The sequence below is a fragment of the Protopterus annectens genome, chromosome 2.part1, assembly GCF_019279795.1.
Source record: "Protopterus annectens isolate FY-2018-M chromosome 2.part1, PAN1.0, whole genome shotgun sequence".
Classification (NCBI taxonomy): Eukaryota; Metazoa; Chordata; order Ceratodontiformes; family Protopteridae; genus Protopterus; species Protopterus annectens.
In genome coordinates this window covers 1247983668-1248010321 of record NC_056729.1, presented here as the reverse complement: position 1 = coordinate 1248010321, position 26654 = coordinate 1247983668, and the positions used below count along the sequence as shown (strand labels likewise).

General features: G+C 39.0%; 1 protein-coding gene across 4 annotated transcripts in view; it reads left to right on the top strand.

The window, feature by feature from the left end:
• SEMA5B (semaphorin 5B) overlaps positions 1-26654 on the top strand; it is a 3270261-nt gene that overhangs the window by 1580623 nt on the left and 1662984 nt on the right. For 3 of the 4 annotated variants that reach the window (XM_044062776.1, XM_044062777.1, XM_044062779.1), the window contains one exon: positions 20686-20790. The exons of the other annotated variant lie outside the window; for it this stretch is intronic. The gene's annotated coding sequence lies outside the window, so the exon portion shown is untranslated. The remainder of the gene's footprint in view (positions 1-20685; positions 20791-26654) is intronic. 4 annotated transcript variants of the gene reach the window in all.

The following is a 26654-nucleotide window of genomic DNA, read 5'->3' as shown; positions in this document are numbered from 1 at the left end:
AATCTGAATTTTATGAAATTTGTCTTCTGGGGTCTCCATAATAGGAGACTTTATCCAACAGGAGCTACCCACTCAGTAAATATAACTATTAAAGAAAAAAGAAACTGACCTTTCCTGTGTTAGGCCGTCACCATTCAGTATTTCTGGTGACTTGAGTACAGCCCAGTTGAAAAGAATGATAAACGTACGCTGATGCAGCAGATTTTGAACAGGTAACAGGCAGTCCATGCTGGTGGTGCTACGGTCATTTAACATCAGTTGACCCATGACTTAGCTCAAGTCGTATCCACAAGTAAATGAAGTTAAGAGTGAGAGCTTGGTTTGTTTTTCAATGGTTGGAAATGCAGGTATAGCTTTTTCACATGAGCCTTGAGACAACTGGTTTATAATTCATGTTCTCCTTTCTGCTCCTTTTATTTCCTTTTCATTATTGCTGGGCTTGCAGAAATGTGGACTTTTTCCTTTTGCATGTTTTGCCTCTATTTTCTAATAATTTCAAACCAATTTACATGCCCTTTCATCTTGGTTCCTCATGAGAGGAACTTTTCCTCTCTTGGTCATTTCCCACTGGCTTCACTGCTAAGATTAGTATGAGTGGGAATGACTACTTTTCTGACAGGTTACAGTTCTGTAATACCACTAAAGACCCTTGACATGTTAGGTGGACCATACTTTTTGCCTGTGTTCCTTCTGCAAGGCACTGTAATGCTTTTTGTTGGTTGTATGGTCATGACAAAAATAAATGCCCTCCAAACACATCTTTCCTGTGTGTCCTCATTAGTGTCTAGAAATAAGGCAGCATTTTGAGCCATTGTCGTTGTAAAATGAGTTCAGTTTTCACTGCACCAGTGGTTCTGCTGGAAGTTATAGAATGCTTTCAGATCTTATATGTTCTAAAATAAAATATAAGCAATGGATCTGCATGATTTATTTGTTTTTGTAAACATACAGATAGTGTAAATATAACATAGAAATATTTAATATACATGTTAAAATATGTTTATGGAAGCAAAGGTCGCGGGTGCTATATGTACTGCATTTTATGAGATGCTCAAAATGCATGCATTGGTTTAAAAACTGAGTATTAATATTTGTTAAACCAGCCCAAGAATTTATAATTGATGAATTTAGCATCTTAGACCTGCAGGGGTAGGCATGTTGTAGAACCTTTTGGGCTGTGTGTGTCAAAAATTTAAAAAATGCCTATCTTGACTCTGCTGGCGTGTCACCCCCCCCCCAACAAAAAATAAACAATTCTTTACATATTCATTTATTTAAAAAAATACAGTCCAATCATGTGCTGCTATACATTATGAAAGTAAAAGAAAAATCGGTGAATTACAATAGAGAGAATGATATGCACACTGATAATTGGGCTTAAACAGTTCACCAAAAAATTACCCTAATTTTAATAGTAATTTTGAATTGAACTGAAAAAAATATGGAACGCATTGTATTTGATTTCATTAACATCAATTAATGACTTTTTCCCTGAGTTTTTATATTTATTTATTTAATATTTATTAACCGGGAAAAGTCCAACTTGGAACAAAGACAATTTTCAGCGGAGGCCCGGGGAGAAACACTCCAGATGCATGTCTTTGTAATAGATAAGTACAGAGTCACATACTTCTTGCATTTTTGTTCATTCAATTTCTTTGGTAACTCAGGTGTTGGTGAACGCTGGTGTGTCACCCAAAACATCATGGCATGTCACCTTTAACATGTGTGTCATAGGTTCATCATCACTGTTGTAGAATGACAGTTCACCCAAACTTTCTGCAGCAATTTCATTATCAAAGTAAATGGTTGCAGAAGACAAAGTGAGAAAACATAGCAGCAGTACTCAGAATGCAAAAACTGCAGAACGGCTGGGTAGAGGCCCTTGTCTCTCTTATTTCAGTTATCAATTGCTGGGACAAATGCATTAAGATTAATGGCTCATTTTTTATCACTGTATTGGAGAGAAAACATTGCAAAACTCAATTCTTAACTTAATACTTAACTTACATTTTCACCTTTTTCCTTGTATAATGTAATATTAATTGATCTGGTATGGTTTTCTTATTTTATGGAGCAAAAACAAAATGTTATTAGAAAAAAGGCTAGGCATAAATCACCTCTTGGCAGGATGTCTATAACCTTAGTACCAGTGGACCTAAGTAATGCCATTATGACCTGACATTCCTAGCAGTAATAAAGATACATTGACTTGTTATCTGGATGATTGAGTTCTGGTTTGATCTGAATGGAAATGCATTTCTGTCTCCAGGAACTTCTCTGAATATACTGGAACAATAACAGAAGAGGTGGATTCGCTGGAGTTATGAGCACCTTCAGTTATATTGTATGGAGTTCAGGCAATCATTTAAAGTGCATAAAGAAAAGGAAGTTTAGAATCTGTGGTGTTAAGTTCTTTACTGCAATGTGGTGAGAAAAGCTACATAGTACTTTAATCCACAAAACAGTTTACTCCAACATTTGTAGCAAGTAGTTTTTATACTAACCGTAAGTTAAGTAGGAGCGGACGACGCATGCATGAGGAAAGAGTCGATTATTTTGAACTTGCATTGAATGTTTTGAATTTTGTTAGCCTTAACTAAGTTTTTTTTTTTTTACTATTTCAGTGTTCTAGTGGTTTTGATCAAGAAATTATACATATTAAAAAGTAAGAATAAATAAATAATCCAAAACTAAATTATGTGCTTACTGTTGGACCTGACGAATGGTCTGTAAAAGTGGAAAGAAAATACTGTGTGGCCCCTTTCACCCGAAACATTGGTGTGCATATGTTTAGACCCTCACTATCATCACAGTCAAGCAACCCTGGAAAAATTCTAAGAAAATAAAACTTTTAGATTGCAAACTATAAGGGGCATGTAAATGGCTAAGTGCATCATTTAATACTCTGAAGATTTTTAAAAAGGGGGCAGTGTCTGACTTTCTAAACTAAGAAGAGACCTCTTTATGCTGCTTAACATATCTTTATAGCTTTGTTTCTTTAAAGGCATAACTGCATTAGCTACCATTGTAATGTGAAAATGTACAATTCTTTTAGCACACAATGATAACACTGATAGGGGCAGTAAAAGAACTCTGCTAATCAGATTTAACAAGGGCTCTGCCCTTAGGTTATTTTTATCATGAGTCAGTCCACTGGCAAGTCTCTAGAAATTCAAAGTGTTATGTCCCTTGCCTGTCTGTAATGAAATGTAAATCCACCTGATATTATCTTAGTTCATATAGTTTCAGTGGCTTAAGGCACACACTATGTGCTACAAAACATAAGACTTTGCTTCAAGTATGTGCCTTGGTTTCCATTTCCTATCTAAGGCTGGTCCAAGCACACAGTATCAAATGGTTCAAGAAACATGCCAATAAACAAGTTGTATTTGGTGAGCAAGCAGCCCTTCAAACAGTTTTTTTTTTTTAGCTTACAAGCTAAAGCAGTATTTATACTACTGAATGACTTTGTTGGCTGTGTAATCTTGATCTTTGTTTAATGGTAAGCCAGTGACTGAGAGACAAGAGTGCATGTGTATGGCTGAAAATGCACTCATTTATGACATTTGAGTCGTTGGCAGGATTTGGAAGGGAGGAAAAAGGGTTGCGCCCTTTAGGAGGCATGAAGTTATGCTTTTGCTTTGTTTTCCTTTAACTGGACAGTTTTTGGGATGCTTTTAGCAGGCTGTGGAGACTCGTCATAGCTTCTAAATCAGTGTGATTGGGGTTTTCAGTAGATGGAGTTCGTTACAACTTTAAAAGAGGTCATCAGAGGTGTTGAGGGCAAAATCTTGCCTGGTAGAATTAAATTGTCCTGGTACCTTCAATGTGAAAAGTTTGTTCTATTGTCAAATTTCTTTAACATCCAGACATATTGTGATGACCTGCTTAATGTAGATAAACTTTTTGCTTATCTTTGCATATGTAAACCAATATAAACTTTACTCCAGTTTGTCCTGCTAATATGAATCTAGAGGGACCAAATGTTTTGTAGATAAATGAACTGATCCAGTCTACACTATTTTTAGCTATTACCCTAGGTGGTGGTTACAGGGGACAAGGGAATGTGAATGGAAAAATAGTGGATATCCCCTACCTTTTGGTCAAACATGTGTCGTGGATGTTTGAAATGTAGTATCAACTACCACCATCACAGGCAGATAGCACCCTAATTTAACATTTCTTTTGAGGTATATGACTATAGGAGTGCAATATCCTTCCCTTCCACACACACATTCACAGACTAGCATACAGGCATATACACACAGATGTGTATGCACAAAGTACATTGTCTAAGCTAGATTAAATTCAAATGCTTCTTGGGGAAAATTGAAGCCTCTGATTTCCTAGAGTGAAAGATATTTGTGCAACCTAGTGAGTCAGTGAGAGTGGTTTTAACGGTTTAATGTCATATGCCCTACACTGAACTTGAGAGAGAGTGGAGTTTTAACATTACTGGATTGCAACAGGGTGTAGATATCTAGAATAGACATTCTGGTGATATATGTTCCTCTGATTCCCACATGAGGGCAGAAACAGGATCAAGGAACATCTCTACCTACTGACAAGTTTTCATCCTACTTGTAGTTTTATAGTATCATAGGAAGTTACTAGGTTCATAGGTAGGTACTAGGCTATCAACCCAAGGGCCTACGTAAGCCTAGCCAACAAGGTTCCCTGGCTTATGCCACCCAAGAAAGTTATTTTCCTGTGCCACTGTCAAACAGAGACACAGAAGTGATCCCCCGGGTGTATTTCCTATTTCCCATCCACTCATCAAGATTTTTCTTGGAGTGCTAATGAAGAACTTTGCTTGACATAGATGGATAGCCTGTTCCAGAGTATGGGAAGTCTCTGGGACAGGAATCTATTCCTCCAGAATGTCCTGTTTATTGTGGTGACAAGGTTTAGGTCCCTAGAGTGTGTAGCTTGGAGGGATTGGGATTTCTTTAGGTGTAGCATGTCCAACAGCTCTGGGTTTGACATAGCTTTATATGTTAGGCAGAGATCACCTCGGAGTAAATGATATTCTATGGAGTAAAGCTGGAATTTTTTGAGACAGTCAATGTAGGGCATTTGTTTGAGGCCAGTAATCCTCTTTGTGAGGTACTTCTGTGGTCTTTCCAGCTGCTGCAGATGTCTTGTGAGGTACATTCCAAAAGGGGCGTTGTACTCTATAATGGGTCTAATGAGTGTCAAGTAGAGGGGAACAATGACCTCTTTTTCCTGGATGAGAACCCTTTTATGATGAGGTGTGCCACGTAGAAGGACTTCTTGACTACTGTGGCGATGTGACTATCAAAGGAGAGACTACTGTCCACCTGTGTCCCAAGGTCTGTTATCACGCATTCGGAGTTAAGTAGATTGCTGCCTATGTGGTAGTTCATGGGTACAGAGTTTTTACCAAAGGGGATGGCACTGCACTTTTTGGCATTGAGCTTGAGGCCATGGCTCTGACACCAGGCATCTGTCTCAGCGAGGCCCTTCTGTAGGATGTCCACATCATTTGGGGACTTGACCATGGCTCCTAGTTTGCAGTCATCTGCAAACTTCATTAGCCAGAGGCCTTCTGTGTTAGCCTGTACTTCAGAGAAGTAGATACCAAACAGGAGATGTCCCAAGACTGAACCCTGTGGTACTCCACTTGTCACTGGTTTGAGGTCAGATTTGGAGTCTGCAACTTTAACAGTGTGGGTTCTGTCAGTGAGCCAGTTGGCAACCCATCTTGTGACGTAGGGATTTATACCCAGTTTAGTGAGTTTAGCTATAATTCCAGAATGGGGGATAGTGTTGAGAGCCTTGGCGAGGTCAAGATAGGCTGTGTGAACCATCTTGCCCTCATCTACAGCTTTGGTGACTGCCTCAAAGAAGTCAATCAGGTTCAGGAGGCATGATCTGCTTTTCACAAACCCGAACTGGGTGGGATCCAGAGTTTGGAGGTTACCAATGTCTTGGTTTATGAGTTCCATGATGATACGTTCCATGGCCTTGCAGACCAGGCTCATCAGGCTAATAGGGTGATAGTTCCTGGGATCAGTGGTGGCTCCCCCTTTGTTGAGTGGGATAACTGTTGCTGTGCACCATTCAGTGGGCACAAAGCCTGATGCGAGGCTATTATTGAACATGGTGCTTAAGTGGGGAGCCAGTTCATGTAAAATGCAGCCTGGGATGTTCAGTCCCACGGATGCTGTGTTTTTGGCTTCAGTGAGTGCAGCTATTACCTATGTAGTTGTGTTTACAGGGACTCTGCATTCTTCCTGTATAGATATGGGCCCTTTAGGGGGTGGGGGGTAAAGTTAGCACTAATCCTATCTGTCAGGATGTTGGCAATATCAGTTGGTTCTGTAATTTTCATGCCGTTGTGCTGCAACTCAGAGCAGATCTGGGTGCTGCCATCGAGGTTCGTGACATAGCCATAGAATGCTTTGTGGTTGTCCTTAGAATTAGTGGTGATTTTGTTTTCATAGCTAGCTTTTGAGGATTTTATAAGGGATCTTAGTTTCTTACTGAGGCTGACCAGGGAGCTCCTCCACTTATGGGATTTTACTCTCTTTTGCAACAGTTTCTTCCTTCTGTTGTACAGTTTGTTTATGGCAGGGGACCACCAGATTGGCTTCCTATTTTCGGAGGATAGCATCTTGGTTCTGTTTGGGATAGCACGATCCATGCACTCGTGTAAGTGCTTATAGAGTGCATTTGTGTAGGATTCAGCAGTTGTAACTGTATTGTCCATTTGCATGGGTGTCATGAAGTTCACCACTTCTGTCTTAAGAAGCATGAAGTTGGCTTTGGAGAAACTTTTTACCATGGTTTCCTTAATGGGGGGTAGGGACAGGATGTGGATATCAAGGGTGATTTAGCTTATGGTCGGATCGGACCAACAAGGAGTTGACTTCAGGTGTGCAACACCGGTCACTCATGTTGGTAATGACTAGGTCTAGGATATTGTTGCCCCCTGGTGGGGGTGTGGATAAGTTGATCCAGGGCATTGGAGTTTATGAATTCCAGAAAACATTGAGCTAAGGAGTTGGCACACGAGTAGTTTTCCCAGTTAATGGTGGGGTAGTTGAACTCACCCATTATTAGGGTGTTTGGGTGAGTCCTAATATTTTCCAGTACATCAAGAAAAGAGGAGTGGGAATCCTGGGGCATGGTGGGGGATCTGTAGCAAGCTACAATTTGGATTGCAGTTTTGCCCAGAGTTAGTTGTACTTGGATAACCTCGGATGCATTATGCTGAGCAACTAGCCTGGAGGTGTGGATATCCTTAATGAATATGGACACACCTCCACTTTGGTGTTTCGGTCCAGGTTACATGGCCGAAAAGTGTGGTATGAGTTATAGCCTGGTAGTGCAGGGGTGCTCTCTGGAGCCTTGAACCAGGTCTCAGTCACTGCACAGATATCAATGTTCTCCATTTTAAGGAGTGCCTCGAGTGAGTGCATTTTGAGATTTAGACTTCTAGCATTGAGTAGCATTACCCTCAGTTTTTGCTTGCCTGTTCCTGTTATGGTGGTGAATTTGTCATTTGAACCTTGCCTAAAAAATTCACTATAGGGGCGGCAAGAGCCTTAGCCAGTATTCGGAATCCCAGGGGCGACAGGTGCAGGCCATCTCTGGCAAAGCATCGTGGTCTGTCGACCATGTCATCCCAAGCAGACAGATACTCAATCCCCTTAGAATGACACCAGAAGCTTAGCCAATTGTTGAAGTCAATAATTGTGTCCTTGTACTGCTGTATCATTCTGGGCAATGGCAGAATGCTACGCAGGGTTAGGGTCATACCTACCTGGGCTACAAGATCGGAGAGCTCTTCCATGTCTCTTTTCATGTAGTCCAGGGAGGTATGTCTCAGGTCATTCACACCAACATGGACAATGACAGAGTCATATTTGTACTTGTGGAATGACCTGAGTGCATGGGTTATATGGCAGATCCTGGCACCCGACAGGCAGCTGACATTAACCATCTCCTTGTTTAGCCTGGTGAGTGGGACATCAGTGTGCCTGACTATAGAGGCACCTATGACAAGTGTGTTGGGTACGTTGTTTAGCCTTATTGGCTGTGGTTTAGTGGCACACTGAGTCTGTAGGCTGTGTGTCATTTGGGTTGTGTTGGGGGATGAAGGTTGCTTGTGTTTATGCTTTGGAGGTCTTTTTTGCTTAGATTATTACTGAGAGCCTCTATGAATGTTTTTGTGTTACTATGTGTGGATTTTGGTGGTGTAGATTTAGTGAGACTGTGATGAGTGTGGTGTGGTGCAAATGTTTACCTTCTCCTCTTGACTGTCAAGTTCAGTCTTGGTTGGAGAGGGCTTTACCTCCAGTTTGGCTAGATAAGTGCATCTCTCACAGGTTGTAGTGTTGGGTGGTAGGAGGAGAGGGTTGTCTGTGTACATGAGGCAATTTCTACATTGCCTCAAGATGCCCAGATTCATCAGATAGACAGGAGAGAACACTGGCAGCTGACCATTGGACATGCCTGAATAAAAAACTTTTTTCCTCCAGATAAGTGAGGAAAGTGTGTACAAGAGCTGATTTTCTCTAAGCAGGTGAGAAAAGTAAGTACAAAAACTGTTTTCCTCTAGGTAATGAGGAAGGTTGAGTGCTATAGTAATTAGTAGCTAATTTAGTGCTTACAAGTTCTGAACACGAATAAGCAAATTTAAGTGCTAAAACTAAGAATCTGTATCTGCACTAGACTAGTTACAGGACAGAAACTTGTGCAAATGCAGACTTTCAAATCAGAAAGTTAAGAGAGATGGAAAAGATTTCCCAAACGGCCACTAACTACAATTTCTGGGCCAGAACCACTCCTTATGTGGTAGACAGGTAACCTAGTGCTTACCACTCCCACTGATAAGCTAGAAGGCTTCCCTCCAACACAGAAAGGCTTGGGGGGCTCAGAAGCTTACATACAGTCCTGGATACAGCAAATCTGTATCTGGACTAGTTACAGGAAAGGTAGGAAACATGCTTACAGTATTTTCTTTCTTTTTTTTTTTTTTTAAAGAAAAGTAGCTAAAACAGCAGTAAAAACAATTCACATGCAGTGCAAGCTAGCACATTTGAGTATGTAGCAATATTAGACCAAACGGTTTAAAAAATGCAATTAAATTAAAAAGGACTAAAAGCAAGTGCAGAAGAAGTTTATTAGGTAGAATGTGGTAAAGAGATTGGACTGGGGGAGTGTCCCAGATCGAATCTACAGTGGGGCGGGCAACTGCAAAAGCCACCAAATTTAAACTACGAGCCAGAAATAGGGAGGGTGTGTGGGACAAAACACTTTCAGCAGAGATCTGAAAAACTATAAGCAACAATTAACAGTACAAACTCCAAAACCAGAAAAATATACTTAGCTCTGTATATTTCCAGATAGATTGACAAGCAGTCTCTCAGAACACAGGTTCCAGCAATGAAATGCAGGCTGTTAATAACAGGCTATTACTCCGAGAACCTTATAACCCTAGCCAAGAGTTTAGCCCATGTTTAGACAAGTCAGCACCCAATGCTCCTGTCCAGCAGGGACATGGTTAGAATCCCAGGGATGTATTTTCTGTTTCCCATCCAGTTATCTATGTTGCACTTAAAAAGGGGTAAAGAGGTACTCTGCTTGACATGGAGAGGGAGTCTATTCCACAGATGGGGGAGCCTGTGGGACTCACATCTGTCCTGCCAACAAGTCCTATTGATGTCACAGACCAGGCTGAGGCCGCACATGCAGGTTACTCAAGTGGAGCTTGACTTGCAGATATGCAGCAGTCCCATCAAGGTGGGGTCCTAGAAAAAAATGTAACATAACTGCTGTTAGTGAAAGTCATTCAGAATGTGCTAAACTTGCAGCTGAAAGAAAGCTGTGTGATTCTTAATGGATTCCATTCAAAATGACAGCTTAGTACACGGAGTATTGAACAGTTTGCCATGACAATGCCTTGATACATGAGGCCTACCCCTGTACCTTTCTTACTAAGTGTATTAACTTTAGGATGCTGGACCCTCTTGCCTTGCATCATAGTGGCTCAGTGGGTTAGGATTTCTGCTTCATACTTCCAGGGTCTTGTTTCAGTCCAGACCCCTGATTATTGCCTGGGTGACATTTATTTTGAATTAATTCCTTTTTGGTCAGGTACATTGGCTGGCCAGAGAACTCTCTTCAGCATGTTTTTCTTGGGTCTTTGGTTTTTTTCATGGTACTTCATCTTCCTCATCACTTGAAAACATATTGGTGAAACTGGTTACTGTAGGTTCATAGATTAGTACTAGGCTAACTGCCCTTGTGGACTATTTTACATCTAGCCATTTACCCCATGGGAGAATTGAACACTGTACCGTAAGGTAAACACCTTGCCATTATACCAACTTTCCACCCAGTAAACAGCTGTATATTGTATTTACTTGTACGTTTCCTCGGCTGTGGCAGAAAAGGGTCTGTGGTAGACTAAGTCACTTAGATAGTTAAAGAATGAATGAATTATTGACCTTTGGCATGAGGGATATAGACTTTTCCATGTGGAAGTGTTTTTACACCCATTGTCAGATGATACTCCCTCTTTGCTCTCGGCAAATCCAAATTGAAATTAACTTCCAAACTGCTTGCATTTGAGCTTCGGACTTCCTGGAAGAATGTTTTCTGGTTTGATGCTGAGGTGAATTTTATAGGCTCATAGATTTGTACTAGGTTAACTGTCCTTGTGGGTCATTTTAAGCGTAGCCTGTTACCCCATGTGAGAATCAAAAGCTGCACCCTGTGTCTGTAAGGTAAACACCTTAACCATTATACCAATCTTCCACCCCAAAGTAAACTGCTATGGAAATGCTGCACCCTGTGTCTGTAAGGTAAACACCTTAACCATTATACCAATCTTCCACCCCAAAGTAAACTGCTATGGAGATTGAACCCAGGACCACATACATGCGAAGCTTGTGCTCTACCACTGAGCTACATCTCCATCACTATGCCATATGAGCTGTTTTCTAACTGGACCACCACACGTTTCATTGTGGCCTGTAGTTCAAGTTATAATATATTATATTTATAATATTCATTTTGAGGTCTAATCTAAATTTGTGCCAGAGCAGTATTACCTGGAATATTGTACCAAAACGTTATGGACCTGTTTTGTTACAGTGCAGAGATGAGCTGTTATTGTTTAAATACCTTCACATTTGTGGAGTGGTTGTACACGTGCGCTACCAGTTTGTACTGCTTATTGTTAAGTAATGTCATGGTTTCCACAACGTAATTCACTAGTTTTATATTTTGCTTGTACATTGCTGTTTTTTTTATTATTTTTTTCTTCGCTATCACTCTGTTACCTTATTTGGATGTTAACTTGATAGACCAACAAAGCAGTAGATGGACTGATGTGAAGCTTGAATATTGGTGCTCATACTTTGAGTGTCCCTGTGCTGTAGATACAAAGTGGGAGCTGCTCCTTGAAAACCTTCTCCTTCCAGAATTCTTTTTTAGGCCTTACACTCCAAGGTGTTTCAGCCTTTTCCTGTTGTGTATCATTTCAACTTGCAGCTGGCCTAGAATGTTATGGACAGCTCTATGCTCTCAGGTTCTTTCTTGCCTCTCATAGAATTTAGGTCATGATGTTTGCATGTCTTTAAAGAATGGTCCAGTGTTCAATGCTGAAAATACTCATTTCCTCAGAGTTTTTGACATTATCAGATCAGCAGCTAGGACCAACAGAACTAGTGCTTGTAATGCTTGGTTAGAATACAATAAATCAAGAAATTCCTTAAACTCCAGAGATTCAAGACATTTCCCATAAGAACAGGACTTGTGACCCTTACTGGCTTCTTAACAAGCAAGGGATTGACTGAGATTGAAGACAGCTGCTGCAAGGATTGGCAAGAAGATCTCTAATATAGTAGCAGGTAGGAATCAGAAGGGAGGGACAAGGTAAGGGATCAGGAGGCCAGACATTGCAAATCCCGTTTTTCAGCAAACTTTGCCATCTTTATGACCTCAGTCCCTTCTCCCTATGCAGGCTTTCTGTTAGCTAGAGAGGAATAACCTTTGTTTCTGTTACTGGTTGACAAGCAGGACAGCAGCAGGAAAGGCATCCCCCAGCTACCTCTGTGTATAGCAGTTCTAATGTTGCACCTTGTAGGCTGGAGTACTTGACTGGCCTGCTCATTCACACCGTCCTCTTGAGTCGCTATGGTACTCTGAGACTGCATTTAGGCCTGAGAGATTTTCTTCTCCACTCTGTCTCCCCACCTCCCATTTAGAGCTTTTACCTTATCTTCCCATTTGGAGCCTTTATCTAATTGGTTTGAGTTATGAAAGCTCCCACAATTCTTACTGCATCTGTTGGGCCTGTGGTCTTCTACGACAGCTGGACATTCGTACATTTTTTGACAACTAGTGAAATGTGGCACACAAAGGCTGCATTCAATGTTTTGCTGAAGTGCCTTTCACTTTGTCAGTTTCAGCTGAGTGGTCTTCAGCTAATCATTTTTGATGGATGACCAATACCCACTCTGGTATTGTATCACTTTCCGTACGGGGTTTTGCCTTTGGCCTGTCACTGCTATAGCATAAAATGTACAGGACAAGGGTCTCACAGTATTTCCATACTTGGTGAGTTCATCATGAATCTCCCTGACAGCAACCCTCTCATGAGACTGACAGTGGTTGCAAGCCATTGAGATCAACATAAAAATGAAAGAAGTCCTCAGGGGCTATTTTGGAAAGCTGTATTCTCATAGAAGCAAAGCTGGATACACTGCACTGACAGGCATTCATGCAAGTGAATTTATCCAGGATGTAGGTATCCTGAGCAAAGAAAAAGTACAGGTTTGAAGCTACTTGGGCATAACTGTTGTCATGAATGTCAGAGCCCTATTTGATAAATCCTTGTATGAGTGTGCTTCATTGGTTTGGGATCTATCAATAGCTGCAGAGTCACTATGCCATCACAGAATTTCTGCTGGTGGTACATCCCTGCTAATTTATGTCTAGATTTATGGAGCATTCTCATCAGTTATAGTACTCGACCAAGCTTTGCGCTCTTGAGCTTATGACTTCTGATAACGTATACCATCTTGGTCAGCTGGGGATTCTACTTTTGGTACCCCATGATGCATGGTAAGCAGAACTCGCAAGAAAGGGCATTTAAAGATAAACTTACTTTCAAGTCTGGAGATTTATTTGTCATCCCTTAGGCTACAGAGACGAAGTTGAGGCTTCATCACCTCCTGAATAGGTCACACAATAAGCTTGTGGTGCAGTATGTAAGCAAGAAGGGTGTGTGATGCATTATTTCCCTTTTTTGCATGGAGATGATGTTAATCTGGCAATAGGTTCTTGACTGGGACACCATTATATAGGTTCAATGGTAATTACTTGGCTTGCAGTCCAGGGGGAGCATTGAGGAGCCTAGCCTAATGTTCCAGTTGCCACTAAGCATTATGTGGTTAAGTGGCTTGTTTAAGATCACACAATAAGCAAATGAGGGCAGAGGGAATTTAACCCTGTAGTACAGGAAGTACAGCTCACAACCTTTCCCCTCTGTGCCAACTGCCAGATCTTGTCACCCATTTGCAGGCCATGGAAAATGACTGTGGCAATAGGCTCTGCACATGACAATTTCAGTCCTGTCTAGGAACCAAAGATAAGGTAGTTCTGTCTAGTAATTATCTTCCAGCAGTGGGTCTTTTATTGCTTTCCATATTTCCTTTTGACTGCATTCTTGATAGCCAGATTGTTGAAGGTTCACCATCAGTACCATTATCTCTGGTAGCTGAGAAGGGTTTGGTTTTAGGCATTTAAGTCTGTGGTAATACAGTGATATGACCCAATACAAACTAAAGGATGTCCTCTGTGTTGAGATGACCATCATTGCCATCAGATCTGGCTGGGCTATTAAAACTATCCTTCCACCAAAGAAAGGTCTCAGTTGACTGGTGCTGCCTGAAATCTCTCTGTGAAAAGAGAGGTCCAAGTACCATTTCTCCTTATATTTTTGAGCCTACACAGTGTTCTTAGCAGTGTGATACACCTGTTTGATTTTGGCCTAGTAGTTCTACAATCACATTTCCCCCATTGCAAGACATTATCATATTGTGGATCTCAGAAATTTGTCTCAGAGACAACAGTTTCTTTAGATGGTTTTCCATTTTGTCATATTTTTAAATAACCCATCTCCTTGTGACTTGAACTTCATTATTAACCAGCTTACCTGTTATTTTGAAAAGGATAGTTCAGTGGATTTCAAGTTCATTTTTAGAAAATGTTCTTTTCAGCAGTTACCACCTGTATTCATAGGTTTTCACACTCACAGGTCCTTATTTGCAGGGAAGCATAATTTCTATTTCACAAATTATCACTTGTCTTTCAGAATCAACTCATTCCTACTGAAGTGGTTTCAGAGCTGTCCTTAAACCAGCTGAGTCACCCCCCCCCCCATTTCATTTCAGGGCAAAGGTGAATGGAAGCATGGCCTTTTGGCCCCTTTTTGTTTATTGCCAACTTGGGCTTTATTTAAAAAAGGATGCTTGAGTTCAGGAAGATTAACCGGCTGTTCATCTGCTTTGCTCCAGGTAAAGAAGTCCTGGTTATAGCTAAGCAAACCCCATCCAAATATATTGATAACGGCATCATTTTTTGCCATCAGACATTTAACTGTGTATTGTCCAGTGTGGCCAAATGCCACTTCATTACTGACATTGATGTAAAATGTTTCCTAGACATGCTATTTTAACCTATGGTCCTTAACGTCTGTCTCTCTCAAGTGGAGATTTGCATGCATTTTTAAACTGAAGAAGTGTACTACAGTTCATCCTTGAATATTTAGCTGACTATATTGTACAAGAATGGTTTCTGCTGAACAAGGACTGTTAAGAAAATGCAGCCAATAAGGAAGAACAAGTTTGTGTTGGAGTACATCTTGTCCTGAGTTCTCACTTTTTAGTGACAAAGACATGTGACAAGAAAAAGTAAGAAGTAAGACATGAGAGAAATTTTGTATTCCATCTGCCTGGGAGTAAGAGCACAAAGACAGCTCTATGACAAATGATATTCTGGATTATGACACTGATTTATGATAGTGGACTTCTATCACCCAATTATTCGGTAGGTGTTCGAGCATTAAAAGCATTACATTATTACGTATATTTAGCTTTCCATAAAAATCTAGTAGACTTGGGTCACTAATAGGGTTTTGCCTTAATTAGAGTTTACATTTCTTAGTTTCCTGCCTGTAATGAGAGCATTACTGTTTCAATACTTCTGTGGACATCAGATACTTCCATTCATAACTGCAGATGTAGAAATACTTTATGTTTAATGCATTTCCTTGTCAGTCCTTCAGTCTTGTCTACCACTATAAAGAGTTACAATTTCATGTGTTTTTCCATTGTAGACATTTGTGCTGCAGCCACTTTGGTACCATTTCATACCTTCACTAAGCAACTATTACTCAGGCTGGCCTTCTAATCACTACCTTGTTTGATATTCTAACTCATGCCTCCCTGGAAGGCATTTGTATTGTTCTGGGATTATTTCCAGCTGACATATATTACAGTGATCTCCACAAGTGAAACCTAACCGATATGCAACTACTCATCATATCAGTTGCTCTTCAAGAGGGCCTCATATAGTGGGTACATAGCACCACCTGCCATTGACTTTGATAACCTCTCCACCCACCTTGTGGATAGGTAGCCCTATAGGTATGGACAGTTTATAATTCTATAGCCTTGTTAGATGACACCAAGATGTATTTGCAGAAGTCTAGTATAGGCAGATCTGGAGGACCAGGGACTAGATATACCCTTCTTGACCAAGTATGTGTTGTCCTGGTGTGTGCTGGGACTGGTGGGATACAATAGTCTTGAGAAGGATAGGGCAAATGGTGCAGATGCCCTGGGTACAAGCCGTTAGGCAGGCCTAAGCAGAAGGGGCACTTATTCTCCCCTGAAAGCAGTAGAGGAGTTGTAACCATGTATGTAATGGTCCAGGTAATGAACTATAGAAGGGATGTATTTCAGCATTTTGCTACAGGTTAGAAAAGGTAGTTGTAAAAAAAGTTGCAAACAGCTATAAAGTACATATGACAGCTCTTTGTTGATCCTGATCATCCCTAAATGTAATAGAGGTAATCCATTTAAGCAGCTGTGATCTCATTACTGCTTAACTGGTAATCTGTGTGAGGAACTCTGTCGATGCGCTATCATAGCATTTTGTCAATGTGTAGTAAGAGGTGTGTAAAAGTGTTGCAAAGTGCTATGTATACATGATATAGATAGTAACTCTTTGTTGTTACCCATATTACCTTTTGTTTTGTTTTGTTTTTTAAGTTCAACTGTTTTGCAGGGCATTCAAGTCATGTTCACAACATGTCTACAATACTGCAAGACAGTTTGTATGTGACAGATGATTGTAAATCTTTCATATTGGCACCAATTTGTATGTGACACATACAAGGCACAGTTTCAAGAACTGCACTTCTGCTACTGGTTTTATATGGGAGGGGTGATTATTTTATTTATTGGAAAGGCTGATTATTAGTAGTAAAGGTAAATTCACTATGTTACTTTAGGTAATAGCCATCATCATCCATGTCACCATACAGTCACCATACCCAGCTTGCTTCCATCCGAATGTCTTTCAGTGCTGCTGTAATAAAATTTACTGAAACATGTTCAAGGTTAAATTTGCATTTTGTATGGTCCAGGTTTGGGCGGTTGGCAGTTCTAACTTAACTGTGTAACTCACACACAGTCAATGTTTTCTAAGTGGGGTTAATGATACCACTCCAGTACTGATAACCACTTCCCTGCTTTCATTGTAGCAGGTTGCCACTAGCCAGCCCAGTTTGGCACACTCATAACACATCTACTGATTTTGCTGAAATAAGTCAGCCTTTAAGGATGTATTTGATAGAAATAGCTCTAAGTAGTCAATCTTTTTAGATGCCAACAGTTGGGTTAGCAGATCTGTATTTTAACCATTATTTATAAAACCACCTAACACACACATTCGAAATTAAATTAACAAGTGTCTTCTTGAAATAAAAATTAAGTGCTATACATTTTAAAATCAAATATTCAAGCAACTGTACATTAACAAAATCAAATATAACAGACAACTATAGTATAAAATATCTCTTAACAATGTATCTAATCTGATTAGTGTCAGGAGCTAAAAAAGTACCGAATTCTATCTTGCAAGTCTAAGCAACAGTAGCACAGTCACACAGACAAGGAATTTCAGACTTGATTGTGTCCCAGTTCTGCAGTCTGCTGTACACACTTTAAAAATTATACAGTTCCATGGCAAGGAATTTGTGTTCCTGATCTGCAGTCCACTTTGCACACTTTAAAAGAAAAGCAAGCTGCTGAACTAACTGCTCTATCTGCTTATGAGTCCCTGGTTATGTATTTCCTGATTGCATTAAATTTTAAATGTAGTTTTCCATTTCTACAGTCACATCACTGCTGGGAAGGTAGATTCCAAATAAGGTACTGCATCCTTTGACTTGCAGTATTTCAAGGAGCACTAAGCCTTAAGTACTGCAAATATTTGAGAAATCAGTTTCATATTTTCCTTTTGAAAAGCATTCGATTGCTGTTATTCAAAAATTAACATATTTAAAATGCACTGCTTACACATCATAAGGGTACAGCAGTTCAGTTTCTTAAACATATTACTATAACTTTACAATCTAACAGTTTTCGTCTTAATCCAGTACTGTTTCTTCACTGTCTTAGTTGCATGACTGTATACTCCCTGAGAGTAGACCTACACTTTTCAGTGCATATCACTAATCAAATATGGTTCCTTTAATTTAATACATGATTTATCTGTGGGGAAAGCTGGATAAATTGCTCTTACGGTTAAGAAAGCAGTAATGCCTGACATTGCAGGTGTTATTGGAGAAATAATGCCTGTCTAGTGGTGGTGTGAGGCATGATACTGCAACTGGAAAGCCTCTACATCCCTGGAAGGGTGTTATTTCCCAAATGCCACCTACTCTGGAGGGCATTATTGAAATTAGACAAAGGGATATCTGTTAAACTATTTTTTATTTTTTGTGCTTATTAATGTATATATTTTTTACATTTTTGTTGTAAAATAGTTTCTCCTCCTAATGTTTCAAAGTTAATGTAGCATATGTAATTATTATTGGAGGAAGTATTTTGCATCCAAAATATAAGTATTTAATGTCAACATGCACAAAACACATACAAATGCGCGTGTGCATAGACACACGTACGCACGCACTTATGCAGAGGCAGAGAGAGAATCAGACAAACCCACACACACATGCGTGCATACCCAGCAATTACAGACACTTTTTTTGACTGAATACACCTCACCTGTCATTATGATCCAATGAATAAAAGAAAGCATACAGTAAAGCATTGCGACCTCCCCTCCCCAACTCTGCCTAATTTGCTTCCTTTATTTTCTGGTAAATCTTTACAGATTATAGTTAGTAATCAAAGTTAGATATTGTAGAGTCCTATTTCATAGTGTTGAAATGTAAAGAATTTGAGAGGTTTGCACTTTCTCTCTGTCTCTCTCTCTCTCTCTCACACACACACACACACACACACACACACACACACACACACACACACACACACAGAATCAATTGCATTTTTTCTTTATTTTTGCACTATGCTATTTTTTTTTTTTTTTTAGTGCCAGAGATGACTGTTTTTATTGTTCGGGGGGGGGGGGCTTTAAAAATTGTAGCAGCTAATTAATTGTAATAAATGTGGTATAAAATCCACATATAGCATACCTCTCAAATGTCCAGATTGTTGCCTTAAATTTTTGACCTTTTTCTCATAAATTTGTAGTTTCATAGCAAGCAGAGCTCTCAACCTTCCATCTCCAAAATGAGGAACACTGGTCATCATAATGTGAGACAAATGGGCAAAATGTGGAACACATACTAATGGCTTACTAACAACTTCAACTAGGAGAGTCATAGGCTGGTTTGACTATCCTGGTCTTAATTCATTAAAATATCTTTTTTCATAATATGATTCCTCTCTATTTACCATGGATATCATTTAAAAAATTCCTAACACTGAATTTGTGACAGATCCTTTCAATGTGGAACTTTGAGAAACATGAACTTTTTAAAACCCCAAATGAGGTACATTCCACATAATGAGGTACACTTGAGAGGTATGATAGCAAGTCATTGAGGATTCGGGACAGAATATGACAGACATTTGAGTTTTAGACTTCATAAGATTCATGCCAGTTCAAAACCTATTATTCTTTCTAAGTTGTAAGAGCAATATTTCAACATCATTCCTATTGTTGGGCCTTTATCCCCCATTGTTTATGGCTTTGTCCAGATTTCTTGCTCTAACAAGTTGAGAGGTATGACACACAGCTGTAACTATAATAAGACTTGCTTCTTGGATTTGGAATTATTTGGCTGTAATAATAATAATATGATCTGTGTGAAATTATGGAAGAAAGACAGCTACAAAGACTTTATTACATGGTTCAGGTTGCTACCCAGAAAATATTATATCTGCATTACCACTGAGTGAATGTCTGAGAGCCCAGAGATTGTGCTGGTCAGGCTTATTCTCTTTACGTTCTTCTGAGGCTATTGTGGCTGAAGCTCTGGATATGGAATAAACCTACAAATGTTTTAGTCATTTTGCTCTTTGTTTGATTATTTAATATTCATTTATTTTTGGTCGTTTGTGCATTATATCAACACCATAGACTTGGTAATCATGTGGTATTCCAAGCACATGAAAAAAAAATAATTATAAAGAAAAGATTGGTTTGTATATAATCTACTGGAACATATTATGAAAAGGTGGCGACATGTATGCTGAAAACATTAACATTTCTGTAATCTTACTCTGTTTTGTTATTTTATTGGCCTGTATATACACAGTATGTTTACATATCTGTTATGCTACTTAAATTTTGAACTAATATAGGAAACAATATTATTTACAATGTTCTGTTGTGTAATTAGCATTTTGAAAGCTGATTTGTACTGGACCTCAGTCAGTAATAAAACCACCGTCATTTGTGCAGCAGGTAAATATGCATGAACAAAGGAAAATAATGATTTTTCATCACCAGAAGAATTTGTAACCAGATTTCCCTGAGATGTTTATCTTTTCTTAGGTACTTTCCTTCACCCAGTCCCAGAAATCCAAAATGATGTAGACATGTTTCAGTATATTTGTGACTTTGATTGATCTTCTCCCATTTTTTCCTTTTGCCATCATATTTAGGAGCCTTCCAGCCCACGAGAATGGCTGAATGTCACACACACAGGCATAATTGTCTCACTGTAATTACAGTCATTTATTTGCTTAGCTGACATACCAGGTTCTCTGGCGATATTGATGTGCCTCAGCTGGAATAAGATTTCTGTATCCCCTGATAGTTTATACAAAGAGCAGTTTTTCTCATTAAAATTATTTAAGGTAGCAGAGCCTGTATTATTCAGCTGGTATTGCAGAATATGTTGTAATGATCAGTAATCTCAGGTTTTGCTTCATGATGTTATAGCCATGTCAAAGGTTTGCAAGTCTGACTTATAACTGCAGACTTGCCATTTATTTTTCCATGTGTAGAACTGTATTCTGTTGTCTTGTGTAAATAATTTGCATGCAGTTCTGGTCATTTTTTAAGTAAATACACATTTATATTTGTGTGTTTGATCTACAGTATTCTACTTTTGTATGTGATATTATCCTGAGCTGTGTACCAGTCATGTGTACCATGGAGAAAGCCATTCTGAAATGAAGGAACAGAATTACATTATTTAAGCAGGTATGTTTCACAGGAAGCTGTGTATTTTCAAGTTGCAATGCATGCATTTATATAAACATACTATGACTGAACCATTGATTTTTCCTTATTTATATGGAAATACGTTATAGCTAAAAAAATAATGTACACAAACACACTGGCTTACATATTTTCTTTTTCTGTTATTGTAAAACCATGACTCACATAACATAAAGCATGTGTTTACCTTATAATGTGTGTTTGGCAGAGGTGTTCTGCTGTGTATTTTTGGGGTTGTTACAACAGGCCCTTTGGAAGGAGGTGTGGATGTAAAATAGAAGTTTTGCTTGTATCACTTCATTCTTAAGAACACTGATTTAACAATCTTGTTAAATTCACTGTGTTTCCAGAAGTGTACATTAGAAGATAATAGTACCTTATGATCCCACAAAATGCATTTCCAAAGAAAACACAAAGCATAATGCACCTCTAAAAACATAATACACCGCCATATATGAACTGTGCAAGTCTTTTTCTTTCTTGTCTGGATTTCAACAAAGCAGGATCTATCAGTTTCTGTTTTCTCAGACATGATGTGCTGAATGTCAACTAGTGGGAATTTAATTTTTGCAAATTCACAGTCAGTAACAGATGTACATGAGGTGACTTAATCAATAATTATTCTACCATTTCTGCACCAACATTGGTGACCTCAGAATATAAAGTATGCAGTATTTATTATGATAATGTTCATTGATGCGTATGTACGTGCTTTCACATGCGCATGCAACCATGTGCTTATAGTATGACTGCTTCATGATTGGAGCTGAATATGACCCGTGGATTATTTTCATACAGATAGCTGAAAGAATTTGTGACTCACAATGAGTGATTTCAGCAGAATTCGTTTAATGTAGTACTTTGAATCATTGTTCAGTAAATGTACCACATCCTAGTTTTTTATACTAATATCAAAATACAGATTTTAACAATAGACAGGTACTATTGTCTTTTCCCTTACCTGCTGGATAAATTGATTCCAGTTAATATACTACACCTCTTCATCATTTCTTGTTAAACTTGTCTTATATATATATTCCATTGATTAGGCATCTCTATTAAAGATGTTCTTCAGCACATCTGCTCTGCCGTCTCCTAAATATGCCTGTTTATTTCCTGATCACCTCTCCACTGTGTTCAGATTAAGTACTATGTTTTTTGAACATCTTTCTTTGAAGATGTCTCACCCGTGTGATTTGTTGGCTTACATTTAAGGAACTTCACTGTTTAAGGTCATCAGTCTTCCATCTTTGTATGCGTATACATGCTGACCTTTTTTTTACTCTGTCTCTGTGAGTCCCTGGGAATTGGAGCAACCCTACCTCTTGCCTGCTATGATTTAAGCATAGTGATGTGATTTTTTGTTTTTTTGATCATAGATTTAGCCTTTCTCCACTTAAATTTGTTGACTGTCATCATTAGTTTAGACCTCCTTAAAGATGCAAATATTAAATAAGTGCAGTAAGTCCGTAGAAAGGCTCCTTTATCACTAGCTATAAGAAATATAATATCTGAATATCCTCTATTCCAAATAAAAACATAAGGAAATGCTTCTCTTTTTGACCTTCAGGTATAATTTTTTAAAGGCTGATACTGCAGTTTCTAAAGTCAGTCTGAGGGGTATGAACAGAGCAGAGTGGTGGATGGTGTTATTATTCACTAACCTTATAATGCTTTGACCGATTGTTTGCAAAGTGACCGGGATAGATTAATTTGGCATGGAAGAGCTTCTCTGTCTGGTACCAAGGCTCACTTCAAGTGTGATTAGGTAAATCAGATGATGGAGGTTATAAAATGAGGATGTTTTGAGACTGTCTGTCTTTTTTTAATTTATTAGCATTTTTTTATTTAACCATCTATCGATTCAAAATGTGACTTGATCCAGAGAGATCAATGGGGCAAGTGTTTTCCTGAAACTGACAAGATTACTCAATTAACTTTCCATTGAAGTGGTGAATGTTGTGGACCCAAGAAGGACGTGTAAGAACTTGGAGTGATAAAGGGCAGTTACTATATAATTCACTGATGTCCTACTGAATAATGGGTGAAGGCACCATATAACTCCCTGATGTCCCACTGAATAATGAGAAGCCACCATATAATCCCATTGTATCCAGCTGAATAATGGTGACAGCATAGTAGAGAATTGTTTCATTCTTATGATTATAGAGTCTTGTATGTCTGTGATTTCACTGTCATTTGGGTGGTTAAGAAGCAAGTTATTTAAAGTGTGCAGACAAGGTGGGTTCCACAGTCCACCCTTTGATTGACTGCACAGTCATTAAATCCAATGCCACTAAGAACAGTTAGGTTTCTGTGAGTGACACAGTTAATCTTGTACAATGACCACCAGTAGATCCTGACCATGAAAAACAATGTTAAAGGAGGAAGCTTCTGTCAAAAACTGAACCGTACGTCAGACCCATAGACTGGCTTAACGCTCGTTTCCCTGAAGAGTATAGTTCTCATGAAAACAGAGTTCCCATGGGCTATGTAAGAATATATTTACGTTATGTATTTATGCATGTATGTTTAGTAGGGTAGAGTACTGAACCCAAATGGTTAAATTCCTAACAAAAAACACTGTGCTCCTGAAACAAGTTTAGTCAAATGTTTTCACAATATAATTTCTGAAGTTCTGATATAGATACATAACTAAAACCAAGCCAAGTCAGGTGGCGTCTACAGGCTGACATGATTTGATAAGCATGCACAATAAAATAGTCAGTGTAGGATGCACAGTGTTGAAGCTATTAAGACATGTTTGCAAATTGCTATGAAAAGTATGATCTCTTGACCTCCCATATTTATCTTAATAATGCAAAATGAAGTATGATGCTGTCATAATGGGTGTTGGTAAAACTTACTTTATAATATGGTAGGCACTGTGAAATATTTTTGGGGGGAATAAATTCTTGTTTGGCAAAGTTGTTTTGAGTGTTAATGTTTTCACATCTGCATTAATATCATAAAAACTGCGTAACCATTAGGTTAGCAAATGGTGCCATATTATACATATCATTAATGGTGCACAATTTTAATACTGATACTTGCCGTCTCACATACATGGTTTTACAGGCTAATATTGCTTTGAAATACTGTGAAAATATTATATGCTTAGTTTGCATAGTTTATGCAGTATCACAAAACAGCACTATGCTACCCACTCTTATAAATCAGTAGAAATCTGTCAAGTAGGTGAATAATTTTCTCTCTAATGCCTTGGCTTTATCTTCCACGCTTAGTGATATAACCCACTGAGTCATCATAATCCTAACAGCAAATAATTAAAAATGTCTATTATAAATCTGAAATCTGTATCATGAGATAGACATTTAATATTAACACCGGTACATGGGCCCTTGTATAGTGAAGTGTTTTGGTATTATACATTAAGCTGAGATTCCATCTTCATGACTTGTTGATAGCTTAGGCGGGTGTTAAAGACTCCAAATTAGTTATTGGAAAGAACAGGAGAGTTTGTGTATTGTCAGATTTCATTTGTCTCTGTAAATACTACCTCAGGTCTCTCTGAAAAAATCAGCTTGTCTAGTCAGACTAATGGTGGCAAGAAAATCAAATAGTAAATGAATTATATAAACTTCTAAGAGATTTCCTCTTTCATTTAGAGTCAATCTGGTGTGTCTTCTTTACTACTAAGTTTGGTTTTGTTTCATTTTTAGTTTATTGTAATTTCATCTTTGGATAGTCTTTCCTTTGACTGATGCAATTTGACACTGTTATGTGATCACATAATTTATACTAGTCTATTTGTCTAACTTTGTTTTTGTTCATAAGTATAAATTGACATGGCTGCATGATTCAGAACTACCTAATGTAGTATATTAATTTGTTTACTGCTCCTAGTACACCTCCTACACAAACCACGCACTCAACCCATAAACCATCATATGCAGAAATACTCACCAGAAATTTACCTGAACACCAGAGACCTCCGAAACACAAACATGCTACACCTAATACAGTACCTACAGCACTCAGCACACAAAAAACCACAAGCACAAGTGTCTCACCAATCAAGCCCCTCAGACAAAGCACATCTAAACCATATTTTTTGTCATGGGTGACTCTATAGTGAAACACACAGATGTCCCACTGACAAAGCTGGACAAGCAGGAGGTTACTGTCAGGTGCCAGGACCACCAGCTCACACATGCACTCAAGTGTCTCCACAACAAGTACCGCTATGACTTCATCATAGTTTATGTTGGTGTGAATGACGAGACGTACCTCACTAGACTATATGAAGGGAGACATAACTGCGCTGTCTGAATGTGTCTTAGCAGGTATGTCCCAAGCCTTGAGCAGCATACTAAATTCACCTAAGATGATAACACAATATAACCAAAACATGATTGACTTCAAAAATTGGCTTAGTTTCTGGTGTCATTCTAAGGGGATCCAGTACGTGTCAAACAGGGGTGACATGGTAGATAGACCATACTGCTTTGCCAGAGATGATCTTCATCTGTGACCTCTGGGATTTCGGTTACTGGCTAAGGCTCTTGCAACCCGCATACTGCCTTTTTTACGCAATGTCACAACAAAATTCCCAACGTAAAAATATCTTCAAAAAAGCAACCTCAAGGTTATGCTGCTAAATGCTAGGAGTCTAAATCTAAAACTGCACTCACTGGAAACAATCATCACCTTAGAAGATGCTGACATCTGTTTAGTCACAGAGACTTGGTTTAAGGCTGTGGAAAGCATCCCAGCTATATGGGGTTCTAATGCCTTTTACACATTCAGACTACAAACTGAAAGTGAGAGAACTAAAGGAGGTGGAGTACCAATATTCATCAACGATAAATACACTTCTAGTTTGGTTAAACAAAACTATTCCCTTGAACTAATCCAGGTCCAGTTGACTGTAGGTAAGACCCCTCTTCAAGTTATTGCCAGCTATAGGATCCCCTCTATGAACCAGGATACCCACACTGCGTACCTGGATCTACTCGAATCGTTCCAAATAGAAGCAAATACCCTGGTTTTAGGTGACTTTAACTACCCATCCATAGACTAGGTAAATTATACATGTACTTAGACACTTGAACAAAGGTTCTTGGACTTCATCAACTCCAGTGCCCTGGACCAGTTGGTTTGACACTCCCACAAGGCGCACAAACATTCTGGATCTGATACTCACTAACATTAGTGATCAAATCACAATCCCATTTGTGCGACCCTCCCTAGTGAGGCCTGATCATATATCAGTCTCAGTAGAAGTAATGATATCTGACCCCCCCTCCCCCCATTAGCAGCAACTAGACTAAAAAACTTCTCCAAAACCTAATCTAATCTAATACGTGATGACATTAATAGCTTCATAGCCCCTGGCCTCACTGATGGCATAGACACCTATACTAGGATTTATACCAATGCCTTGTGTAAGCATCTATACAAATGTATTAACTCAGCTGTACCTGATAGGATCAAAAGAAGATCTTCAAGAAAGAACAAGCCTGCCTGGTGGATATCTGCCTTTAACAGGTTATACAGTAAGAGAAAGAAATTGCCCAATAGCAGGAAGGAATGGTCTCTGAATTGGAAGCATTCTCTCCTCGCATAAACAGTCAAATAAGACAGCTTGTAAGGAATTCTAAAGCCAACTATGAATCCAAATTAGCCTCCTTCACTAAGGATAACCATAAGGCCTTCTTTAACTACATCAGAAACCTTAAAGGAAAAACCCAGATCTGCGCAGAACTGGTTGTTACTGGCACCACATATAATGAACCCACAGAAATAACTAACCTGCTAACTGATGGATTCAGTGCAAACTCCCCCCCCCCGTCCCCACCACACATCCCCCAAAGCATCCCTGC